The 24,282-nt window shown below is 36.9% G+C and overlaps 1 protein-coding gene and 1 long non-coding RNA gene across 2 annotated transcripts in view; one reads left to right on the top strand and one right to left on the bottom strand.

The window, feature by feature from the left end:
* The window catches only part of LOC116312827 (NACHT, LRR and PYD domains-containing protein 14-like), a gene marked incomplete at both ends in the record, with an annotated part of 197,428 nt that overhangs the window by 76,071 nt on the left and 97,075 nt on the right, over positions 1-24,282 (top strand). The gene's annotated exons all lie outside the window — the stretch shown is intronic.
* Positions 20,733-23,719, bottom strand: LOC120437922. The gene is made up of 3 exons (XR_005611502.1): positions 23,705-23,719; positions 22,386-22,417; positions 20,733-21,287 (listed from the first exon to the last, which is right to left on the bottom strand). It is a non-coding gene; the product is annotated as an uncharacterized LOC120437922 (long non-coding RNA).

Here is a 24,282-nt window from a genome sequence, read left to right on the forward strand (position 1 = left end):
ATGCCTCTCATGACAGAAATCAAGCGGTGATTTTGAACAAACTCTCCATTGACTTTGTATGGAGACTTTTCCGACCTTGTGTTGGTCTGAGGAGATTTGCCAAAATTCTATAAATCCCACAACAATGACAGTGACATTTTCCGAAAGCCAGCAAAAATACCTACGTTTTGATGTATAATTTGTGTGGGTTGAGTGAAAATTGAGTGAGTAGCAAGAAGTTGTTCGGACATGAAGAGAAGACTGCAAAACTTACAGTGGCTCACTGAAAGCCAAGTGCATAGCAACCATAACAACGCATGTATTTTGTGAAAAATCATAATTTTGCAACTCAAAACTAAAAGATGGATAAGATGAAAACGGTAACAGATATGAAAAAGCTGAATCATACATGAATAGCACAATAATTTGTGAACATTTTAAAGTTTAAATGGAGTTTCCAGGTGAAAGTATGAGGAAGTAGTTAAGTTTCAAAAACAAGCAAGTTTTAGCAGAATTTTGGAAGTTTTCCATTCATTTCAATGGGACAAAAAATTGCATAAAAAGCTTAATATTTTAAAAAGTATAATAGCAGAAAATACCAAAAATCATAGCAGAAATTAGCAAAAATAGCAGAATAGTTTAAAATTTGAATGGTGAAAATAGCACAAAAATTGTGGAAGTAGTTAACGGACGAAAAACGTACGGAAGCAACTTGAAGAATAACTAGAAAAATTTGCATTTCCTGCGAAAATGCTGTGTGGATGCCTTTACGCTGAAGCTGTCTGCTGAAAATAGCTGAAAAAGCTGAAAAGTTGCAAAAAATTGTATGGCGGTGAAGAACTGAAAATTCTGCTGAAAACAGGTGAAGAAGCAGAATTATTTTGCTGAATAGTTGTGAAAAGCCATAAATTCTACTGAAAAGGGGTAAAGACTGAGAAATTTTTGCTGAAAAGTGGTGAAAAGAAAGTCTGCCATGAGCAGGATTTGAACCCGGCCCTCCTGGTCTCAAGACAGGTACTCATCTCACTGAGCCAAACTCACTCTTTCCAAGAAGAGGTGGATAGACTGACAATTGTGCTGAAATTATCAGAAGCTGCTGAGAATTGTGCTGATAAGAGGCGAAAAGGATGAAGATTTTGCAGAAAAGAGGTGAATCAGCAGAATTTCTGCAGAAAAGAGGCAAAGAAGCAGAATGTTGCGCTGAAAAGAGGTGAATCAGCAGAGTTTCTGCTGAAAAGAGTTTTTTTTCTGAAAACAGCCAAAAAAAAGCTGGAATTTGTGCTGAAAAGGGGTGTAAAAAAATGAAAGTTTGCTGAAAAGGGGTGAAGAAGCTAAAGTATACGAAATCAAAGTATTTGTGCCAAAACATAGTATTTCTGCCATTTTGTGGTATTTGTGCCACAAAGGTTACTACATTACAACATGAATACGGATTAAAGATGAAAGAAACTGGCAACAAATTCCTCCACTACAAACCAGTCTGATACCACTTCTTTGCAGTGTTCACGTTTACTAAGGCACTACCCAAAAGGCGCCACAAGAGGGCACTCCAACACAACAGATGACCTATGTACACTGATGCACTTAGTAACAGTCAGAGGTGAAAAGGCTGAAAATTTTGCAGAAAAGACGTGAATCAGCAGAGTTTCTGCTGAAAAGAGTTTTTTTTCTGAAAACAGCCAAAAAAGCTGGAATTTGTGCTGAAAAGGGGTGAAAAAAATGAAAACTTTGCTGAAAAGGGGTGAAGAAGCTAAAGTATACCAAATCAAAGTATTTGTGCCAAAACATAGTGTTTCTGCCATATTGTGGTACTACTACATTACAACACGAATACGGATTAAAGATGAAAGAAACTGGCAACAAATTCCTCCACTACAAACCAGTCTGATACCACTTCTTTGCAGTGTTCACGTTTACTAAGGCACTACCCAAAAGGCGCCACAAGAGGGCACTCCAACACAACAGATGACCTATGTACACTGATGCACTTAGTAACAGTCAGCCTCCTTGAATTGGCAGAAATACTGTGTCTTAAATATTATGGTTCTGCCCCAAAACCATGATTTGGCACAAATACCATGATTTTTCAAAAATACCATGATTTAGCAGAAATACTATGATTGAGCAGAAGTACTAAGATGTAGTAGAGGTACATTGATTTAGCAGAAATACTATTATGGAGGAGTAATACTTTAACATGGGAGAAATATTGATATACACACACACATACACAGAGAGCAAAGTGTACAGGGCTGTTAAAAGTCTGGGCTTGGTATATCTAGGTCAGCAAAATTGGTTGCACCTGCTGTAATCAGCACTTACACACAATTTAGCACAACTACTGAGATTTGGGTGAAATACTATGATTTAGAAGAAATACTATGACTTCGTCCAAATACAGTGTTTTGGTTCAAATAATATGATTTGCAAAAAATACTATGATTTGGCACAAGTACAATGATTTAGTACAAATACTACGATTTCGCTCAAATACTATGAAATTGCAGTAATACTATGATTTTGAAGGAATACTATGATTTGGTAGAAATACTATGCCTTAGTAGTAATACTACAACATAACAGATATACTGTGATTTTGCAGACATAGTGTGTTTTTGCACAAATACTACAATTTTGCTCAAATACTATGAAATTGCAGTAATACTATGATTTTGAAGGAATACTATGATTTGGTAGAAATACTATGCCTTAGTAGTAATACTATAACATAGCAGTTATAATGTGATTTTGCAGACATAGTATGTTTTTGCACGAATACTACGATTTTGCTCAAATACTATGAAATTGCAGTAATACTATGATTTTGAAGGAATACTATGATTTGGTAGAAATACTATGCCTTAGTAGTAATACTACAACCTAACAGATATACTGTGATTTTGCAGACATAGTGTGTTTTTGCACAAATACTACAATTTTGCTCAAATACTATGAAATTGCAGTAATACTATGATTTTGAAAGAATACTATGATTTGGTAGAAATACTATGCCTTAGTAGTAATACTATAACATAACAGATATCATGTGATTTTGAAGACATAGTGTGTTTTTCCACAAATACTACGATTTTGCTCAAATACTATGAAATTGCAGTAATACTATGATTTTGAAGGAATACTATGATTTGGTAGAAATACTATGCCTTAGTAGTAATACTATAACATAGCAGTTATAATGTGATTTTGCAGACATAGTATGGTTTTGCACGAATACTACGATTTTGCTCAAATACTATGAAATTGCAGTAATACTATGATTTTGAAGGAATACTATGATTTGGTAGAAATACTATGCCTAAGTAGTAATACTATAACATAGCAGATATAATGTGATTTCTGCAGACACAGTATGTTTTTGCACGAATACTATGATTTCGCTCAAATACTGTGAAATTGCAGTAATACTATGATTTTGAAGGAATACTATGATTTGGTAGAAATACTATGCCTAAGTAGTAATACTATAACATAGGAGATATGATTTGATTTCTGCAGACATAGTATGTTTTTGCACGAATACTATGATTTCGCTCAAATACTATGAAATTGCAGTAATACTATGATTCTGAAGGAATACTATGATTTGGTAGAAATACTATGCCTTAGTACTAGTAAGTTTGTTTTTGCACAAATACTACAATTTGGCAGAAATACTATGTTTAGGCACAAATACTATGATTTGCTATAAATACTATGATTTGGCACATATACTTTAATCAGCAGATATACTATAACATAACAGAAATTCTACGACTTAGTAGTAATACTATAACATAACAGAATTTTCAATTGGGCACAAATATCATGATCTGGCACAAATACCATGATTTGGCAAAAAAAATACCATGATTTGGCACAAATACAATGATATGGCAGAAATACTATGATTGGGTACAAATACTATGATTTGACACAAATACTATGATTTAGCAGAAATACTATGTTTTAACATAAATAATATCTTTTGACAGAAATTTCTGCTAAAAGGTACATTTTTTTTTTTTTTGGCAGAAATACTGCAATCTTGTATAAATACTATGATTTGGGATAAATACTATGATTTGGCAGATATACTATATTCAGCACATATACTATAACATAACAGAAATACTTCCACCTACTAGTAATACTATACCATATTAGAAATGTCATGATTTGACACAAAAACCATGATTTGGCACAAATACCATGATTTGGCAAAAATAATATGATTACCCAGAATTACTATGATTGAGCAGAAGTACTAAGATGTAGTAGAAGTACTTTGATTTAGCAGAAATACTATTATGGAGGAGTAATACTTTAACATGGGAGAAATATTGATACAGACACACAAACATACATATACACAGAGCCTAAAGGGAGCAGTGGCTGTTAAGAGTCTGTGCTTGGTATATCTAGGTCAGCTAAATTGGCTGCACCTGCTGTAATCAGCCCTTACACACACAGACACAGAGAAAGGGATAAGTTTTCTGCAGTGTATTTCTCACATTCAGGATTCCCCTCGAACAAATGGTCATAATTTCCTAACCGTAGGGGCTAGAACACTCATTCTGACACCGTTTTGTTCAGAAGAGATGGGGGAATCTGCAGGTCTTCTTAATTCAGCGATAGAATATAAATTATTGAAGATATATGACTTGTAATACACTGTAACTGAGTAGAGGCAAAGCAAAACTGCTTTGACGTGCCCTCAAACAACGTTTTGTAACTCTAAATCTATGTGGAGCATCAAAATCCTTCTTTCACCGTAAGAAACAGCAGGCTTTGGTGAACAGTCATGGAAATTTTCAGGTCTCTGTGGAAATCCATCAAAAAGATCTGACGAGAGAAAAAAGTGCCTCATTTCCAGAGTTTGAAATCTGAAGAGATCTGAGCGAGGGACAAATTTCCTACCCTCAAACAAACCCAATTCATGGCCAAATGGTAATAGGTGAGAAAAAACTTTTTGAATTGTGAGCATCAGGGATGTCTGAAGATATATTGGCACAAGCCTCATGTCTCAACTTTGTTTCGTTAAGGAGATATGACGATTTGAAAATGCCTCTCATTAGAGAAATCCAGCGGTGATTTTGAACTAACTCTCCTATGACTTTCTATGGAGACTTTTACGACTTTGTGTTGCTCTGAGGAGATTTGCAAAATATGTGTAAATCCCACAAGAATGATAGTGACATTTTCTGAAAGCCAGCAAAAATACCTACGTTTTGATGTATAATTTGTGGGGGTTGAGTGGAAATTGAGCGAGTAGCAAGAAGTTGTTCAGACATGAAGAGAAAATTCAGAATGGATGAGTGTACACTGTAAGTTAATTGCATAGCAACCATAACAACGCATGTATTTTCTGAAAAATCACAATTTTGCAACTGAAAACTAAAAGAGGTGTAAGATTAAAACGGTAGAAGATCTGAAAAAGCTGAATCATACAGGAATAGCCCAATAATCTGAGAACATTTTAAAGTTTGAATGGAGTTTCTAGGCGAAAGTATGAGGAAGTAGTTAAGTTTCAAAAACAAGCAAGTTTTAGGAGAATTGTGAAAGCTTCCCATTCATTTCAATGGGACAAAAAAAAGCATAAAAAGTGTAATATTTTAAAAAGTATAATAGTAATAAACACCAAAAGTCATAGCAGGAAAGAGCAGAAAGAGCAGAACAGTTTAGAGTTTGAACTGAGAAAATCGGCTGAAAACTGAGGAAGTAGTTAAAGTCCAAAGAACGGAGCAACTTGAAGAATAATAATAAAGAACTAGAAAAATTTGCATTTTCTGCGAAAATGCTGTGTGGATGCCTTAACGCTGAAGCTGTCTGCTGAAAAGCTGAAAAAGATGAAAAGTTGCATGGTGGTGAAAAAAAACCATGTCGCCCTGAGCAGGATTCGAACCTGGCCCTCCCGGACACAAGGCGGTTATTCATTTTCCTGAGCCATAGTCATTCTCACAAAGAAAAGATGGAGAGACGGACAATTTTGCTGAAATTAGCAGAAGCTGCTGAGAATTGTGCTGATAAGAGGTGAAAAGGCTGAAAACTTTGCAGAAAAGAGGTGAATCAGCAGAATTTCTGCTGAAAAGAGGTAAAGAAGCAGAAAGTTGCACTGAAAAGAGATGAATCAGCAGAATTTCTCCTCAAAAGTTTTTTTCTGAAAACAGCTGAGATTTGTGCTAATAAGAGGTGAAAAGGCTGAAAATTTTGCAGAAGAGGTGAATAAGCAGAATTTGGGCTGAAAAGAAGTGAAAATTCTGAAAATTCTGCTGAAAAGAGTTCAATCAGCAGAACTTCTGCTGAAAAGAGGTTTTTGCTGAAAACAGCTGAAAAAGCTGGTATTTGTGCTGAAAAGGGGTGAAAAAGCTGAAATTGAGTTAAAAAAGTTTAACTGTTAACTGAAAGAAATGTTGCCATAAGCGGGATTTGAACCCGGGCCTCCCAGTCTGAGAACGGATGCTCATCTCACTGAGCTAAAACACAGCTCAACCTGGCAAGGAAAATCAGTGAGGCCACTGATGATATGGCAGAAATGGGCAAAAAATATTGCAAAAAAAATTCAATATCTCAAAAAGTATAGAAGTTATGAGCACCAAAAGTCATAGCCGGCATTAGCAGAAATAGCAGAATTTTTAAAGTTTGAATGGCGAAAATCGGATAAAAACTGTGGGAGTAGTTAAGTGCCAAAAAGTGTACGGAAGCAACTAGGGAATAATAATAAAGAAGAAAGAGAAACAGGAAAACAATAGTGTGGAAGCCCTTTTAGGGCATCCACACAATAAAGAGAAACAGGAACTCAATAGTGTGGAAGTTTTTTAGGGCATCCACACAACTAGAAAAAATTTGCATTTCCTGCGAAAATGCAGTGTGGATGCTGTAAAGCTGAAGCTGTCTGCTGAAAATAGTTGAAAATAGCTGAAGAAGCTGAAGAAATCAAAGTCAGTGTTTAAAAAGTTGTTGAAATTTAATTACGCTTGCAGAACAACATTAGGTTAACAAAAATGTAATAACTTAGCAGAAATGCAATAACTTAGAAGAAACATAACAATTCAGCAGAAATGTTTTAGCTTTACCAGAAGCTACAACTTAGCAGAAATAAAATAATTAAGAATAACATAAATTAACATAACATAACATAATAAACAAAAAGTAGTGTAACCTAGCAAAAATAATATAATTTAGTAGAAAATTAAAAACTTGGCAGAAAAAGTTATCAGAACTGCTATAATTTTGCAGAAATGTAATAATTAGGCAAAACTGTTAACAGATAACAGATGAAAAGGCTGAAATAACCTCGAAGTTACTTGTTTAACTGTTAAAAATTACCAGAAACATTAGAAAAGGAAGAAAATCAGCCAACAGATAAACTGATGTGGAACAAAACCAAGGTAAAATAACAGAGTTTACACAGCTGGTGAAATCTAAAAATGGCAAAAAAAAACAAAACAAAACAAAACAAAAAAACAAAACAAAACAAAAAAACCCCACACAAACAACATTTAGTTAATGAATGCACAAGATGCTGCGGTCAGAGATAAAAACACCCAAAAATAATGTTATTGAAATGCCAACGAGTGGAAGAAAGTTTAGAAAGTAGAAAACCAGTAGTAGAAAAGTAGAACATTCAAATATTTTTAGAAACATATGATACAAAATATTTACTCAGTTGTTTCCAATGATTACAATAATGGTAGAAATGACAGAAATAAAAATCCTATTTTGGATAAACAGAAAAATATTAATAGAAAATGCAAATCAAATGGATCTAACATCTATACAAACAATTGAAGCATCTGTTGGAATTGTGGACATATCCTTGTTTGCCATGTTTATGTTTATGGCCCTAAGATGCGCAGACACATGATAGGCTATTAACTATAAAAATATACACATATATAAACAGCAAGTGAGAGAGAAAAATATATGCTCTGATTTGCTGGAGTTTTGTGTAAATACCATTTGGCAAGGATAAACAACATGTTCCAATGCCACATTAAAATTTTCATAAGCTTCATTTTTTCAATTAGTTTACAGTTTCCTGATTTTATGATAAATATGGTACCAATCTACAAAATACTGTCAAAATGAAGTCCACATTGTGATATATTTGAGGTGTAGAGAGTCACACAGCTGAACAATCGATGTGCATATTTAAAGAAACAGGGATCAAAAAAAGAACATTATTGTGGAATAAATTACAGTGAAAATAATCACTGCTTTGCGTTAAAGAGTGACTTATGATGAGGTATTAATTGGGTTAACTTTACCTCTAACAGCTTTTCACATAGTGCTGTGACCAGGATGAAATCCATCATAAAGTAACTGTTAACAGTAGAACCATTAGAATGAATGTTATGGTTCTACTCTGATCAAAACAAAAGTCAGCTGTGTGACCTGATATAAAATATAAAAGAGGAACACATATAAATGGATGTGACCTTTACGAACTTTTCAAAATGACTTTATATGTCTGACCCATTATCTATATATATTAGAGCAGATGTGGAAAACCACTGTTAGACCTACTGTATACTAATGTAGTTACTGACACCCCATACTAAGGCAAGATTCATACAAACACACATTATTTATTCTCTTAAACAGTTTCTTTTTTCACATTTTGAGATTGTGTAATTTCTATAAAGAATATGTGTAATGGTTCAATAGATATAGTTATTTAAATGTCCATAATAATCACATGATCGGTTTTGTACATCCTACAATTTAAGATTTAGAGCTGTGTGTTTGTATGAATTCAGCTTGCTATACTTATAGACTTAGATATATTAATCCACTATTTACCCAAACAAGTTACATTGTTTGGATAAATAGATTGGGTTTGTCCTAAAAAATAATTATTCCAAAAAAAAAAAAAACACCACAAAAAACATCTGCACATTAATCCAGAGTTCAGTTTCATATGTCTGATATTGTTTGTTAAATCTGGTGACACAAACACAGTCAAAAATTCCTTGCTAATGTGACATGTGGTCCTTTTTGCCTTTGACCAATGATATGCTGGTTACTTGGACCAGTTTAGTATTTGCTGTCACAGAGGAATGTTAACCATAAGTCCAAAAGACAAAACTGAAAAAATATGTTAATTGTTTTTTGCTTAGTAAAAGGATTGAAATTACATGGAAACTGTCACCTTAAAGCCTCATTGTAAATATCATCACAAACAGATGTTTTACACACAGTTAACAAAGCTCCACCACATCTGATCACTGCATATAAATGTAAAAGAAAACAAAATAAATAAATAAAAAAAAATAAAAAAAATAACACAAGGGAAGACTTTTGATTTAATAACTAAGCTTAAAATAAGTGTTACCTTTGAATATTTGTGGGAAAAATCTGATACTACCCCAAGAATGCAAAGCCACACTGGAAACGATTACAGTCCTGCAGCCCTCTGTCTTCCTGGAGTGAGGTGCCTGATCAGTAGCATTGAGTTGACAGAAGTCGGTGTCTGTAAGAGTGGTCAAACACTGATACTGTGTCCGCTTGCGTAGAGTCTAAGAAGCTGGAATGCAGGCACACAGGACGAGCTTGTTCTAAAAAAAAAAAAAAATACAGAAAAAGGAACATTTTATTTGTGTTAAGGCCTAAAAACTAGAAATAAGTTATAAAATGGACAATGTTGAAATACCTTATAGGTGCTGCAGGCCACATAACCAGAATCCAGAGCAATCTCACACTCACATGATGGTGAGGAAAGACTTGAGCTCTGCAATGAGGTTTGAATGTCTCAGTTGGGACACTGAAGAACTTAGAAGACAGCAATACCTGCACAGAGAGACAGAGTAGAAAAAGCATAGATTTGTAATCCATAATGTCAATTAAAACTCAAAAAGTGTCAACAAGTATAATCATTTGAGTGTGTAATTTTTTATTCAATGAAACAGGATTTAAATTAATTAAATGAATTAAAAGCAATGACATTTTTTTTAACAAAGATAAAGAATCATACCTCTCTCTCTGAGGATCACTGAGCATCTCTGACAGGAAATACAGTTTCCTCAGTATCAGTCATCATTGATGGTCTCAGAGGTGTGTAGTGTGGCAGCATGATGATGGTCTCCAGATCAGGCAGGAGGTCAGGTGATGGGTGTGTCATCTTCTCCATTGAAGACACACTGGTATGGCAGTTCATAACACAGCAGTCTCCTTGTGGCATGTAGTTATCTGTGCAGTCCAGCACTGATGGATCAGGTTTGGCTCAGCAGTTCATGAAGATGGTGTTAAGATGTTGTTGTTTCAGCTGAGGATGGTGAAGCTTGAAGGTTTTCCCACAAAGGGGACAGAACTGCGTGTGCCCTGTCTAAAAAAAATACATCTACAAAACATAAAGTGCTTTTAACACCACCCACCCATCTCAGCCCCCAAGTGTCTATGTAATGCTGGTATGGGGTGTCAGTTACTAAATCTAATTAGTGAATCAGAAAGCGGGGCTACACCCAAAGCCCCGCTTTCTGATGTTCTTTTTTATTAGCAGCTTTTTCCAGCTGCTCAGAGAGTTCTGACTTGGCCTTTATCCACCCAAACCCAAACCCACCCGGATAAAGGCCAAGTCAGAAAATGGATGCAGAAACTTTCCATGTACTTCTAAATCAGAATTAATATATATTCTGTAAGCTGTAAAAATGTTTTTCTCTACATAATGTATCATTATAGACATCTCTGGTAGCCTAAAGATAGTTTAAAACTTTTAACATTTTTTACCTGTAAAACATGATAAGCAAAAACTCATTCATCACAAAAACATTTGATTCTACAAAATTTAATATAATCAAGAAAATATAATTGTCTGCATTTATTCATGTGACCCATAATAAATACCAGTATTTATCTGGGATTTATTTATTTACTATTTCATATTTGAAAGGCCTTTGAGGGGAAGCTCTCGTTTGTTGAGATACATACGTCAGAGTAAGAAAAGTATCAAAAAAGGAGATGACAATTAACATCCATGAAAAAATGCATTAGTAGATTTAGTCATTTAAAACATGAGAATAAAAAATAAATTATGTCCGTTTAATACTTTTTGCAGCATATTTCAGATCTGAGGTGCATGATAACAGAAAGCAGATCTCCCTGCTCTGCATGAAGTACAGCCATGATTTGGTGAAATGGTTAATAACATTGCAATAAGAAAGGGTCTTCTTACAGACAGAGTAGGGAAGACAATATGAAGAAATATGATTTTTCAATGAAAATCTTTTTCATACTCTACAATCAGTAAACTCTGTAAAAACATGATCTGTAATTGTTTCAAAACTCACCAGACGACTTCATGATTGGCTGGAGGACAGGACACAAAACACAGGGTTGTGGTAACTGTAATATGTCCTCAGGACACCTGAATAGAGACTTTGCTGTGGCTGAGAAATAAAAATGAGGTCAAGCAGGGTGTTCTTGTCTGTAGTGGCAGAGGTGATCAGCTGTGAATACCCTCTCGACTGAAACTGCTCCAGAATCTGTTTTCTTCCACTCTGCAACTGGTTCTCATTAAAATCTCCACACACAATGATTGGGTGACAGTCCATTATTTCAAGTGAATCTAAAAGACTTACCAGGTTTTGCATGAATGGTGTCAAACTGTAGTCAGGGGGTCTGTACACAACAGCAATGAGCGCAGGGAATGGAGCCTGAACCTTCAACACTAAGAACTCAAGATCAGTGACATTATGCAGATACTGTTTTACCTGAACCTGAAAATGATTCCTCAAATACACAACAACTCCACCACCACTTCTGCTGGCCATCTGAGGAAAGTTTGTGTAGGACACATGTCTGTTATGCGTTTGAACATGGTGTAGCCGTCCAAATGAAGACTGTCTGCAACAAAGGAGCCTTGGAGGTGAGACTCTGTGAGACACAAAACATCTGCTAAACACATTTCATGATGACTCTTGATGTCACTGATGTGAGATGGCAAACCTTCCGTATTGTGATGGATCAGTGTAAGAGTGTCAGGTCTGTGCTGGCTGTTTCTCTGACCTGAAGAAGAGGCATCATTTCCTCAACACTGGCTTGTCTCATGGTTTGGAGCGCTGCAGTTACCTCGGGATTGGCATAAATCTTTTTCTCATCCAAGTCCTGCAAATAGAGTCCACTGAGAGACGCCACCCTGCTGAGAGCAACATAAGCCATACCTGGTTCAAAAATGTTCTTCATTGAAACTACAGCTGTCTGTGTTGTAAGACCCTGGGTTTTGTGGATTGTGCAGGCAAATGCTAGCTTTACAGGAAACTGTCTGCGTATCGCCTCCTTTAAACTTCAGACTCTCCTCTGCTCTCTCAATCTAAACCAGATCATCAGATGCTGCATTAGCACTGCGGTTGTGTCTCATAGGCTGCCGGTTGTCCATTCTGAGCCCCAGTTTAATTATGTGTCCATCATTTTCAGATCTCACCACCTTTATCAGCATATGCCAAAAGCACCGCTGACCAAACCGTTTAGTGTGTCCAAGTTTCTGGTCAGCATCACTCGAGCTCCTTCAGCAACATTCAGGGTGTCGGGTAAATCATTTCGCCCACCTGTAAATGGTCTGTCTCTTCGTGCCATTCTGCCTGTACATTTATCCTTCTGGAAATCGTCTGCAGTGATGATTATGATGTTTGAATGAAGCTTCTTCAGGGTATCTGTGTTATGGGATTCCACATTCTTGTTGGTGGCATAAATATGTAAGACCTCAGTTGGACATTCTTCTGGTGCAGTCACAGCCTGTGACAACAAATCTCTGTCGCACTGAGAAAGCTTATCTGTCTTTTCCTTCACTCTAATCCTGTTCAGCATCTCTGCAAAGGCTACATCATCTTTCTGACGCATGATCTCAGTTAGAGTGATCATCTGAAAATGTTCCTGCCATAGGTCAATCTGTTCTGGATCATAAACACAGAGAGGTTTAGACTGTCGCACTGGTGGCAGCTGGTAAAATCTCCAACAGCTAAAACTGACATTCCACCAAAAGGTCTCTGAGTGCCTTTGATCTGTTTCAGTCTTGCATCCACATAGGCAAAAAGGGTTTTGAAACCATTGAAATCTCATCAATAACAATAATTTCAGCATTTATAAGCTCAGATCTGACTTCATCCAGTTGGTTACCAAGTCCTTGAATGGGTGGTTTCAGACTCCTGGGTAGTTTCAGTAGGGAATGTAATGTAGACCCATTGATAGAAAAAGCTGCTGTCCGGTAAATGACGTCAGTAAAACAGTTGGATTTGATATGTCAGCTTCTTCTGCATTAGCAGGCAGTCTGCTCAGGATCTTTGATGCTTCAGAGTGAATACATTTAATCAGATGTGACTTTCCAGTTCCTGCACCACCGTTGATATAGAAGAAAAAAACGGATCTGGGTTCAAACCACAAACTCGCTGAATACACCAGTCTCTTATAGCATAGAACACGCAGGCCTGCTTCTGGTTCAGATTCTGATACATTACACGTACCACAGCTGGATCGACTGCAGGTTGTTCTCTGATGGCTCTGATCTCTGTTACAGCATCAGACTGACGACTGTAGTCGGGGACATTCTCCTGTTCGTTTTCATCATCAGAATGTCTCTCAGGAAGATTCTCATCACATTGCAACCTCACAACTTCAGATTCAGGAGCAAGATTACACCATTCATCAATCACAACATCCCTATTTTGTTCAAACTCTTCCAGTGCACTCTCAATATCCTCAGAGTTCTTCTCATACTTGTCTTTATTTCTCTTCACAACCCTTTTCACAGACTCACTGTGGTCTGAACATGGAAGTCGCACAAAACCTGAGTTGTAGAAGGACTGATAGGTTTGGAACCCTTGTGGTTTCAGTTCCTGCTCTGATCTGTGTGGAAGGTAAAGTCTCAACAGTCGTCCATAATATTGCTCAGGATCTTTTTCTTGTGAACAATGGTAATACCTGATTATAGCTGGTTTATCATTCTTTCGCCTTTGTACAAATCCAAGCTGGTTTAGAAGAGGAAGCACATCTTTTCCTTCATTTGGACCACTCACCAACCTGCACAAGGCAGCAAAATCAGCCAGGGACATTTCCTCATATTCTGGTGTCTCAGGTCTGCATTTATATTTATCACTCAAACTTGTCATCCAAATATTACAACTGTCGTGTGTTGTGGTTTCCAGGTAGCTCATCGGGCGACTCATTTTTACTGGGTTATCATCTGTTGGTACAAATACAACACTGCGGGAACATTTTTTCATTTTAGGCCACAGACTCGAGTCACACACCCTGTGCGCTGATTTCTCTTTTTTTGAATAAGCCTGCATCACAGCTCTCATTTCATCACATTCATTGACCGTGTTCTTATCAGAGTTGTCAATAACTGTCTTCAGATATTCAGAGAGGCCAGATTCTTTCTTCGTTATATATTTACAGAGGTATTCTATACATGAATAGGCATTCAAAATTAATGAGACATCTAAATTAGAGTTCCAGGCCTCAAGCAGGTCTGGGTTGTAATTGTTGATCCAACAGTCCTTTGGGTCACGTTTCAGAATCAGCGCTGTTTTCTTGTTTATGTCTTGGAGGCATTGTTCATACTCATTCATTGTCAAGTTGCATCGTGACAGAATCTGGTCTATGGTGAGGGAAGCAGCTTCAGGTTCCTTCAGCAGGTTCAACAAAGGTCTGAGTTTGGCTTTTGCAGCTTCAGTGTCTGAATCCTCATCCTGTCTCACAATCATTGTTCTTGTGGCTGGTGGTTTTGGAAACCCAAATCTACAACCAGAGTTCACACTCTTAAAGCATGTCTTTGTGTGGTTTTTGCTGTGTTTTTGTAGTTCAGAGACTTTTTTGTGCAGTTCAGGTTGTTTTTCTGGATCAGGGAGTTGAGCTGAGATGTATCTGTCCACAAAATCACAGACAGTTTGGTCGTCATCCACATCTACTTCTACCTTTTCTCGAATCCACAGCAACATGTGTATATGCGGACTACCTCTGTGCTGGAACTCAACTCTGTAAAAGTAATCAATGATTTCACCAAGGGGCTGTGCAGGAGAAAACAGCAAATCTCTGAACAAAGCCTCAACACGCTTATCAAACATTCGCATGGTGGTTACTGGATTTGATCTTAGAATTTCACACTTTTCTGACCAGTCCAGGGCTTCGAAATCAACCTCTTCACCTTGCTGTCTCTTTATTGCTTGAATCACTTCGGGCCATCTCATCTCAGCAGCAGAGAAAGTGACAAAGAACTGAGGTGTTCCTATTTGACGGACCATACTGAATAGATCTTTGGTGGTTTTCTGCCAGTAAGCTGGAGTTCCTCTGAGTGGCTGCATAAATCTGATTGCATCTTTATTTCTTACCAGCTTCTCTACTTCTGTCTTACTTTTGTAACATTCCTGATGTGATTTTGCGTCCATCTTTGGTCATAGTTTTACCTTTCCTTAGCTGTATTGTCATGCTGGAATTAGCCAGGTGTATTTCAAGTGACAAACTGTGAGAAAAACAGGTAATTTGTATCTTTAGCAAATCTTGCATCAATGTTGAAAAGCCTTGACTTGAAGTAAGCACTTGGTGTGAGTTTAGATGTCTCTTTTCATCCAGTGTATTCTGACCAGTAGGAAACTGCACAGGAAATGCCATGGCTTCCAAATGAGGAGTTCTGAAGAAGCTAACAGGATTGTTTCTTTCTGCAGGAGCCACACAATATGTGTTATCAGTGAAAGAGAGAATCTCTTCCGAAATGTCTACAGGCTGCAGACAACTTTCTAGAGCAAAACCTCCATTGTTCAAATCACTTTCTGGTTCCTCTGGATTTTGTTCCTCTGGTTGTTCATCACAGGATACCATATCAATATCTTGTTCACTTTCAGACTCACTTTCACACAAAAGGGCATCTTTTTCATAGTTGTCAATTTCCATTAGATCTGCTTCATCATAATCATCACTTCCCATGCTGGCTTCATCACTGCTGTCATCATCAGGTAACGTGGGATCACAAAGCAATGCATCATCTCTGATAACAATATCTGTGTACTGTGGATGAATCTGTTTGAGTTTACGCAGGGCTTGGATCAGTTTAGACCAGGTGACAGTCTGGAACAGCTGATGGCCTTTGTAGCACAGTCGTCTTTTCAACTTGATCCTCATTATTTGTGATTGGCTTCTGAGCCGAGGTAAAGAGTCAACTGTTTGTTGGACCTCAGATGGGACACACACCACATTACCACGAATGAGTCTTTGTCTGCCCTTTGGAAGAGGAATAATCTTAGCAAATGGGATGCATTTGGCAATCAGATGTCTCTCCAGAATGTTGAGATCACACAGTTCAGCTGGAATATCCTGCAGATCTAAAGCATTGACAGCAGCAAGCCTTGGCATGCGTCCACTTTTGAGGGAACTGTGACACGTGTGACAGATATACTCCTTTTTTCTCTCAATAGGAAAGCTGCAGTGATCATTACATGCTTCATCACACATATGAACAAATTTACCAGTTAGACACTGCTGAGCTACAGTTTGGTGTTTTGAGTAATTGTTTCTTTTGCAGATTTTCACCTGATTAGGAAAAGAAGCTTTTAGACAAACAGTACAAACATAGGATGGTGCTGATTTAATGTTTGATCTGAAACGAGATATGGCCTCATTCATTAAACTGTTATCTGGATTAGACTGTAAACTTTCAGCTGGTTGATGCATCTGACGATATTTTCTTTTTATGTTCATTGCACATCTGATATTATGCATCTGTCTAAAAGAAAAACCGTTCCAATATTTCACTCTCATTCGTTCTCTCATATTGTCCTTGTGTTGTTGCTGAAATTGTTTCTCTTCTGCATAACGTTTAGTGATATAAGATTGTTTTCTATGTTTAAATTCTTCACTTTCTTTATACAAGTTGTAAACATGTGACCTCATGTAAGCTTTATGTTCCTCTCTGAATTCAGCACAAGTTCTGTATGTTCTTCTTATACGCTCCTTCTGCTTCTCTCTGAACACTGGAGATTCTCTATAAGATTCTCTATATGTTTTTCTCATACGTTCTTTCTGCTTTTCTTTGAATACAGGAGACTCTCTGTATGTTCTTCTTATACGCTCCTTCTGCTTCTCTCTGAACACTGGAGATTCTCTATAAGATTCTCTATATGTTTTCCTCATACGTTCTTTCTGCTTTTCTCTGAATATGGGATCGTCTTTATACATCCTTTTGACACATTTTCTTTTTTTCTCTCTAATTTTAGCACTTTCTCTATAGATCCTTCTCATTTGCTCCTTCTGTTTTTCCTTAAAATCATCCCTTTCTCTATAGCTCTTTCTCAAATGTTCTGTCTGTTTCTCTCTATATGTAGCATTGAATTTATAAAGATTATTTTTGTACACACTTTTCTTCTGTCTGCGATCAGGATCATTAGACTGTCTACTGGAGTGTTTTTTCTTTGCCTTAAAGCTTTCATCAAAAGTGTACATCTGCCTTTCTTTCTTTTTCTGATTTTCCTTCCTTTGTGGTAGTTGGTGTTGGGACAATAATCGTCTCCTCATTTTTTTCCTTCCTGTTTATTACGTTTCAACAGTTTATATGAGAGTTCTTGTGCTGTCTTAGTTGAACAGGAGGCAGTGTTTGAATCATTTTGAGGAATAGAATCGGATGTTACCTGAATGCCACTCACAGAAGATGCAGAGGCTTTATTTAGCAGAGACGCAGCAGCTGTCTCATTTGAATAATCCACTCTGGATGATGTCCCTTCTGTGGTTAAAGTGTCGGTCACAGTTTTTTGTGTCTGCTCAGTGGATGTCTGGGAGTTTAATTCAGGAACAGGTTCATTTAAATCTGGTGCTAGAGCACTTGTAGCGCATTGTCTGTATTCTGTGTTTTGATTAGCATCTCTTTGATAAGCAGGCGCAGCATTTTGACTGTGAAACTCGACAGGCTGTAGCTCATAAGTGCAGGTTGGTGCGGTGCTAAGCATTCGGTACAAGCGTTTGATCCTGTCAATCATGTCGTTAAGACGTGTGAATTTTAACATAACTGCAGTTCCACCACTTACAGCTAGCGACAATGGCATTCCTGTAGACCTACGTGGGTGAGGGTCAAAGTATGCGTATTCACCTGAAGTCAGCCTGCAAACTGCAATGACGTTTCCTCCCATGACTAGCAAAGCATAGCGAACCGCTGAAGCCAAACACTGTAGTCCCTGTTCAAGACTCTGAAGATGATCTGTACCATCAAATGTGCCGTAAAGAGCAATCTGAGACATGTCCACTTGATACTTGTGTGTGCGGCTGCTGACCACTGTGGGAAGCTCATCAGTGGCTAGAAACACACTGTTCACAAACCTTTTTCTGGCATCTGAATACATGGCATGTCCTTTGTCCAACACACGGTTTAGATCTGCTCTGGTAATGAATTCATCCTCGTGTAAGAATGACAGGAAAACCAAACTGTTAGCCATGCATTGCTGATTCCTGTACTTTCCATACTTAGGAGAGGCCTGGCTTCGGGACGCACAGATGCTACTCACTCGTGGTCGAGTTTCACTGTTTGTAACCTGTACATGAGACGGTCCTGGAGCTTCTCCATCATGCTGTGTTTGTACAGTTACCTGGGGTTCAGTCTGGATTACCTGCTGTACTTTAGCAACTGGCACACATGCTGAGGGAACACCTCTCTTTACCACATCTGCATAAGACACTGCAGCTGTCTGAGCACTGCTCTGCACTTCTGGACTGGGAGTAGTTGTAACTGACACCTTTACCTCCTCACCGCTCTGAGAAACATTTACCTGTTCTTTCTGCTTTTGCCATCTAAGCTTCTGGGACTGTGACCTTTGACCTTTCCTTGGCATTTTATTGAAGTACAAACTGGACCTTATATGTATTTATACACAAATGTAAACAAAACTCAACCTGTAAACACTGAAAAACTAATGACTCCTCAAGTTTCTATTAAATCAGATTTATCAGAATTGATGTAAAAGGCTGACTTAAATACAAACTCAATATAAAAGTTATTTAAAGTTCTTTGAAAACACTTTGGTCTGTTTTATTGTTGCTTTTTCAAAAACTATATTATTACTTCTTATATTTTTTTTTTAACCAGACTGGATAACAAATAGGTCTATACTTCTGTAATGTAATATGCAGAATAAATCTCAACTATCAATCAATAGGCTATAATAAAACTCTTAGCTTTTAAGTAGACTTTGTGTAACTCTTTCAGATATTTAAAATTTAAAGCAAATATGAGGAGCTGTGATGGTGTGGTGATCAGATGACAGGCGATGGGGATTCTTCAGCTGGATGTTCTGCAGCAGTCAGGAAACAGGAAGTCTGGGTTCTCAGGGCAGCCTCTAGGTGACAATTGTAACTGAACACTTACACTGAGTGACAAAAAGGGTTTGTCCTTAAATAATAATAGTATAAACTTGTAGTCAAATGTTATAACCAATGAAACAGACTTGAAAAATGTATTTGAATCAAATTTAATATTTATGTGAATATAAGAGTCTGAATTACAAAATAACCAATTATCTTACTACAAATATCTCAAAAAAGGTGTATATAAGTTTATATAATTGATCAAATTGCACTTGTAAGCCAAACTATCAGTGTTTATTTCAAAGTGTAATGCAAAATTAAAATGACAAATGTAGGTCTCTGTAAGTAGTTTCTACAGTGAGTTCTACTGTACTGTAATTCTACTACTGTATATTCAACTTTGTACTTGTAATTTCCAGCAAAATGACTGGATGTGAGAGAGTTTAACGACAGGAAAGATGGAGCAGTGAGAGCGGAGATCTCTCAGAATTCTGAAAACAGATCGACGAAGTTCTGGTAACTTCAATTCCAAAAACTTAGATTCTGGTAAAACTTGATTTCAAGTCACAGGATTGCGTTTCAACTCAGGTTCAAGCTTGTCAACTTAGATAGAGCTCATGGCGGAGAAATGATAGAAGATAGAATGGCTTGTCAAAAAAGATGGAGCAGGGAGAGGGAGAGTGATAGGACAGACTGAATTGCTTGTTAATGATAGAGGGAGAGGGTTTTCTGCAGCAGGTCACCTGTAAGACAGAAAGAAAGTGGAATTAGACACACTTCCAGTGAACCTGGCTTTACCATATTTTTCAGACTATAAGGCACATTTAAAAGCCTTTAATTTTCTCAAAAATAGACAGTGCACCTTATATATGGTTGCACTTACTGACTTCAAACCAATTCTATCTGGTACACAGCACTTAAAAATCTGTCAAATGTTTTAGTATGTCTTTGGTAAGCTACAAAGCAGCACCACTTGATGTATTGTTGGAGCATGGCTACCATAGTCACCACCCTCGTAGAGTAATTCGTACTGTGCTCCAACGTAATGTGGTGTGTGTATAAGGGCCTGGCACCTGTTGAGAGCCATGCTTATGAAGCAGATTTCAAACTGATCAATCCACATTCATCAATCCACAAATCCTGAAAAATGAGTGTATTGTTCTGTATTTTATGTCTTAAAACTGAACAATGTTGAGAGTTATTGTAAATGAGTTGAATAAAGTTTGGCTTATCTGTTTTGTTTGACTTAATGTGCCTTAGAATTTAGTGCGCCTTACAGTCCGAAAAATACAGAACATGTATATCATCCACACTGAAGAGTTGTAAAGTACATTATTAGATTCAACTGAATGAAAATGTTTAACATATGGTGGTGGAACATTTCTGAGGACATTTTTGCATTCTATTAACACAATAACAACAAACAGAGCCTGTAAACCAAGATGTGGTACTACAGTAACTTACTGTAAAAATTATATGGTCAAGCTAAACCCACACAATGAAGTTAGAGCAGACAGTTTCAGACCACCTGCTTTAAACACTTCACATGCACTCAACTCAAACTTATGACACATCACATGTTCCTAAATGCCCAAAGGTCTCAAATTCCCATTTCTGTGTGTAGTTACCTGGTACAACAGTATATCATAATGTCTGGGGAGCCGTTAACACAAAAGTAAAAAATAATTTACTTAGTATGACTTTTGGCAAAATGAAAAATTTGGAGACAGATGACTCCTATACAGCAGTTTCTACATATTTCAGTCAAATATGGGGCATGTTTAATACACACCCCGCTAAATCTACAATAAACTTAGCATGGCCGATATAAGGGCCTAATTAAAAATGTAGTATGATGATAAGAGAGATCTGTAAGTCTGGAAATGTTTACATAGACTTTTCTATTATTTGATGATTGCCAAGAACTGTGCTGACTCACAGCACTAAACTGAATCTCCTATAATGAGAAACATTTCCCAGCACTGCACCTCAGACAAACCTTTACTTACCAGACTTGAGACGATCAGATCAGCAGTCTAAAGAAAGGAAACAATACATCAGGTCACTGTTTGATGATTCAGACTGTTGAGCCTCTTCACACACGATCCAATTTACTGTGACATAAATTAACTATTAAATCTTTAAGGCTTTATGAGCTTACTGTAGTGTAAAGAGGAGATAAATGAACTGCATCGTCTCACATGGCATGTGTAATAAAACCATTCATTACTACAGAAATGCAAAGAATAGCCACCAATATTTGTTGGCACAAGTGCAGGATACACCAAATATTTCCTACACAGAAGCCTTGTGGCTCCAACATTTTCTACCACAAGTCAGTGCTAATAAAGTCTGAAAACCAAAACGTTTAATGTCCTTTCAGGTTCAAAATGTTAGATACAAAGTAATTATTTAAATCAGAAGCAACAGAAAACCTCATCATGTCTGATATGAATATGTAAATCTTAGAATACATGTAAATATTTATGTATTTTGCAGTGTACCTTTTAGGCAACTTTTCTATTTAATTTTAAAACACATTATATTCACCAAATAAGTAATAAACCAATTGGACACACTGGCTGTAATTTACCTACCAATGTCCACTCACACCTCTGGTTCTCTTAGTTTTTCATTATTGCTTAACTGTTAAAGCTATTACTTATACCGTGTCAGGCAAAATACTTCTACAGTGTTCTGACTTTAATGTAATACATAAGCAGAATTTTAAAGGGAATATAAATCAATACCTGTGCAGCTCTGAAGTGCTTGAGCAACCACTTATACTGACTCCCCTAAGACACTTGAATTGTTCTGTCTGCTACTTAAATCCACAAACATAAGGAGAAAATGAAAACCTGTATTAAGACATCTGACATTTAGCTATGTTTGGATTTGATAAGCCATAAGAAATTTAAATAATACATAAATGGACTATTAAACTTCAGGGACATTTTCAGGTAAAGTCAGAGGTCCTGTGTGGGTGCTTTGCTGCCACATGTCATAAATCCTGTTTTTGCCAATCAGTAAATGGAAACATGTCACAAAAAGTCAAACTACTGTATCTAAGTTGCCACATGTGCTTGCCAAATGCCAGGTTCATACTGCTTCAGTTACAATCACTGTTTACTTACCAGCAAAGGCAAAACCAAAGATCTCTTTCACTCTGTGTAACAAAAGACAAAGCACAAAAATACAGAATGAGACAACTCAGATCAGCATCAGAGTCAATACTACATCACTTTGTGTAGTCCAAAAGATTCAGTACACGTCTCTGTTTACCACAGCAACAAACAACTCACCTCTTTTTTCTACACCTTATTAAAGATTACTGTCTTCATTAAGGTTATATGTGGTTTCATCCATTTGTAATAAGCCACACAAGTTTCTCAGTTATGTGATAGCTCTATTAGTTTGGTGCTATTAGATAACACAGTAGATTTAATAAGCAATGATTTGCTACACCTAGCACTGCACACTTTATCAAATTCTGACATCACAATTTCAAAGCATGAACAATCATAAATGAAAGCTTGGATGATATATTTTTAGGCTTCAACATTTGAGCTGCCTAAAATATTATCACTTGCACACAGTGTCATTTAGTATCATTTAATATGCTGTTGTTTTAAATATCTACATATCATATTAATGGTGAACTGCAGCATTTTATTTATTTGAATGTGGCCTTTTTTAGATTTCATTAATCTTTCACAAAGTGAGAAGTTAAACAGAACTGCAGGTGTAGGTTTTATTTAAAAAACAACAACAACAACCTGCACAAACAAGTGTTTGTTAAACAGTTTTTAAAAATTAACTATAAAACTAAAATTAATTAATTTAAAAAAAACTTCTCCTTGTTAAGAGATGTTATTATTCTTATATTATATGTTTTATCCTCACTCTCTCTCTCCTTTCTGTTAATTAACCCACAACACAAACCGGCACAGGCACCTGACTCTTTTTCTCCCGGCTTTCAGTCAGAGGCGGTAAAAGGGCTCCTTTGAAGTTGCCGACCCTGCTGCTTTAGCTGTGGTTCTAAAATGGCGGCTCATTACCTTACAACCTAAAGAGTGAGGCCGTTTTAACTGACCGATTTGTGAAGAGAAGAACTAACTTCAGCTTCCCTAAGAGACTCAGAAACACTAACACACCGAATGAACCAGATACAAGACTATAACTTTATTAAACAATCAAATGAACCATATTCATTTCACACTGGGCCTATAGGAGCTAGGCTAGGTGTTAGCACTTGGTTGTTAGGGCTAGCATACCAAACACTTTTTTTACATACTAAAATTAAAACGTTTCACTAAAAAAGCAGCCATTGTGTTACTTAAAATGACCTATACTTCGACTGGCTTCATAAGTCACTCACAACAACTTGGTAAATCCCTCAAACAGCTTATAAACATTTAATTTCAGAGAAGAGAGACAGAGAGGCAGCGCTTACCGGCAGGGATCAAGCAGAGAGTGGGCGGAGATTCAGCAGTCAGCCAGAGACGTAAAAAAGAGGCATTCACGGGTAGTGGGAAACTTCGCCATTACACAAAATTGGCATTGAAAACATGAAAAATATATGTAAATTTAAATATTAATATACTAGTTTTTTTGCAACAAAAAACAACTAGCAGAAATTTAATTCTATAAGTTTAATAAATGTTTCAAACAGGGTTCTTTGAATTTGAAATAATGGTTAAAAGACATAAATAAACATAAGGTCATTATGTTAAAATGTACACCAAGGAGCAGGTGTTGGTGATCGCCTAAGCATTCTCACAGGACAGTAGGAGCTGCACTGCAGGACTCAAGAGGTTCAGGAGGTCCCTTAACACCACTGCCATGAGACTTTAACAGCGACTCCTGACATATTCATTGCACATTTGTTTCTTTTATTCTAATACATATTGGTTGTAATCATATGAATTCTGACCTAAATGGACTTGCACACACTTGTTCACCCCTGCTCGGTGAGGTAAAGGTGTGGCTGTCTCCAACAAGAATCTTCAGTGAAGGTTTTAAAGACAACCA

This window comes from Oreochromis aureus, linkage group 3, assembly GCF_013358895.1.
Source record: "Oreochromis aureus strain Israel breed Guangdong linkage group 3, ZZ_aureus, whole genome shotgun sequence".
NCBI lineage: Eukaryota > Metazoa > Chordata > Actinopteri > Cichliformes > Cichlidae > Oreochromis > Oreochromis aureus.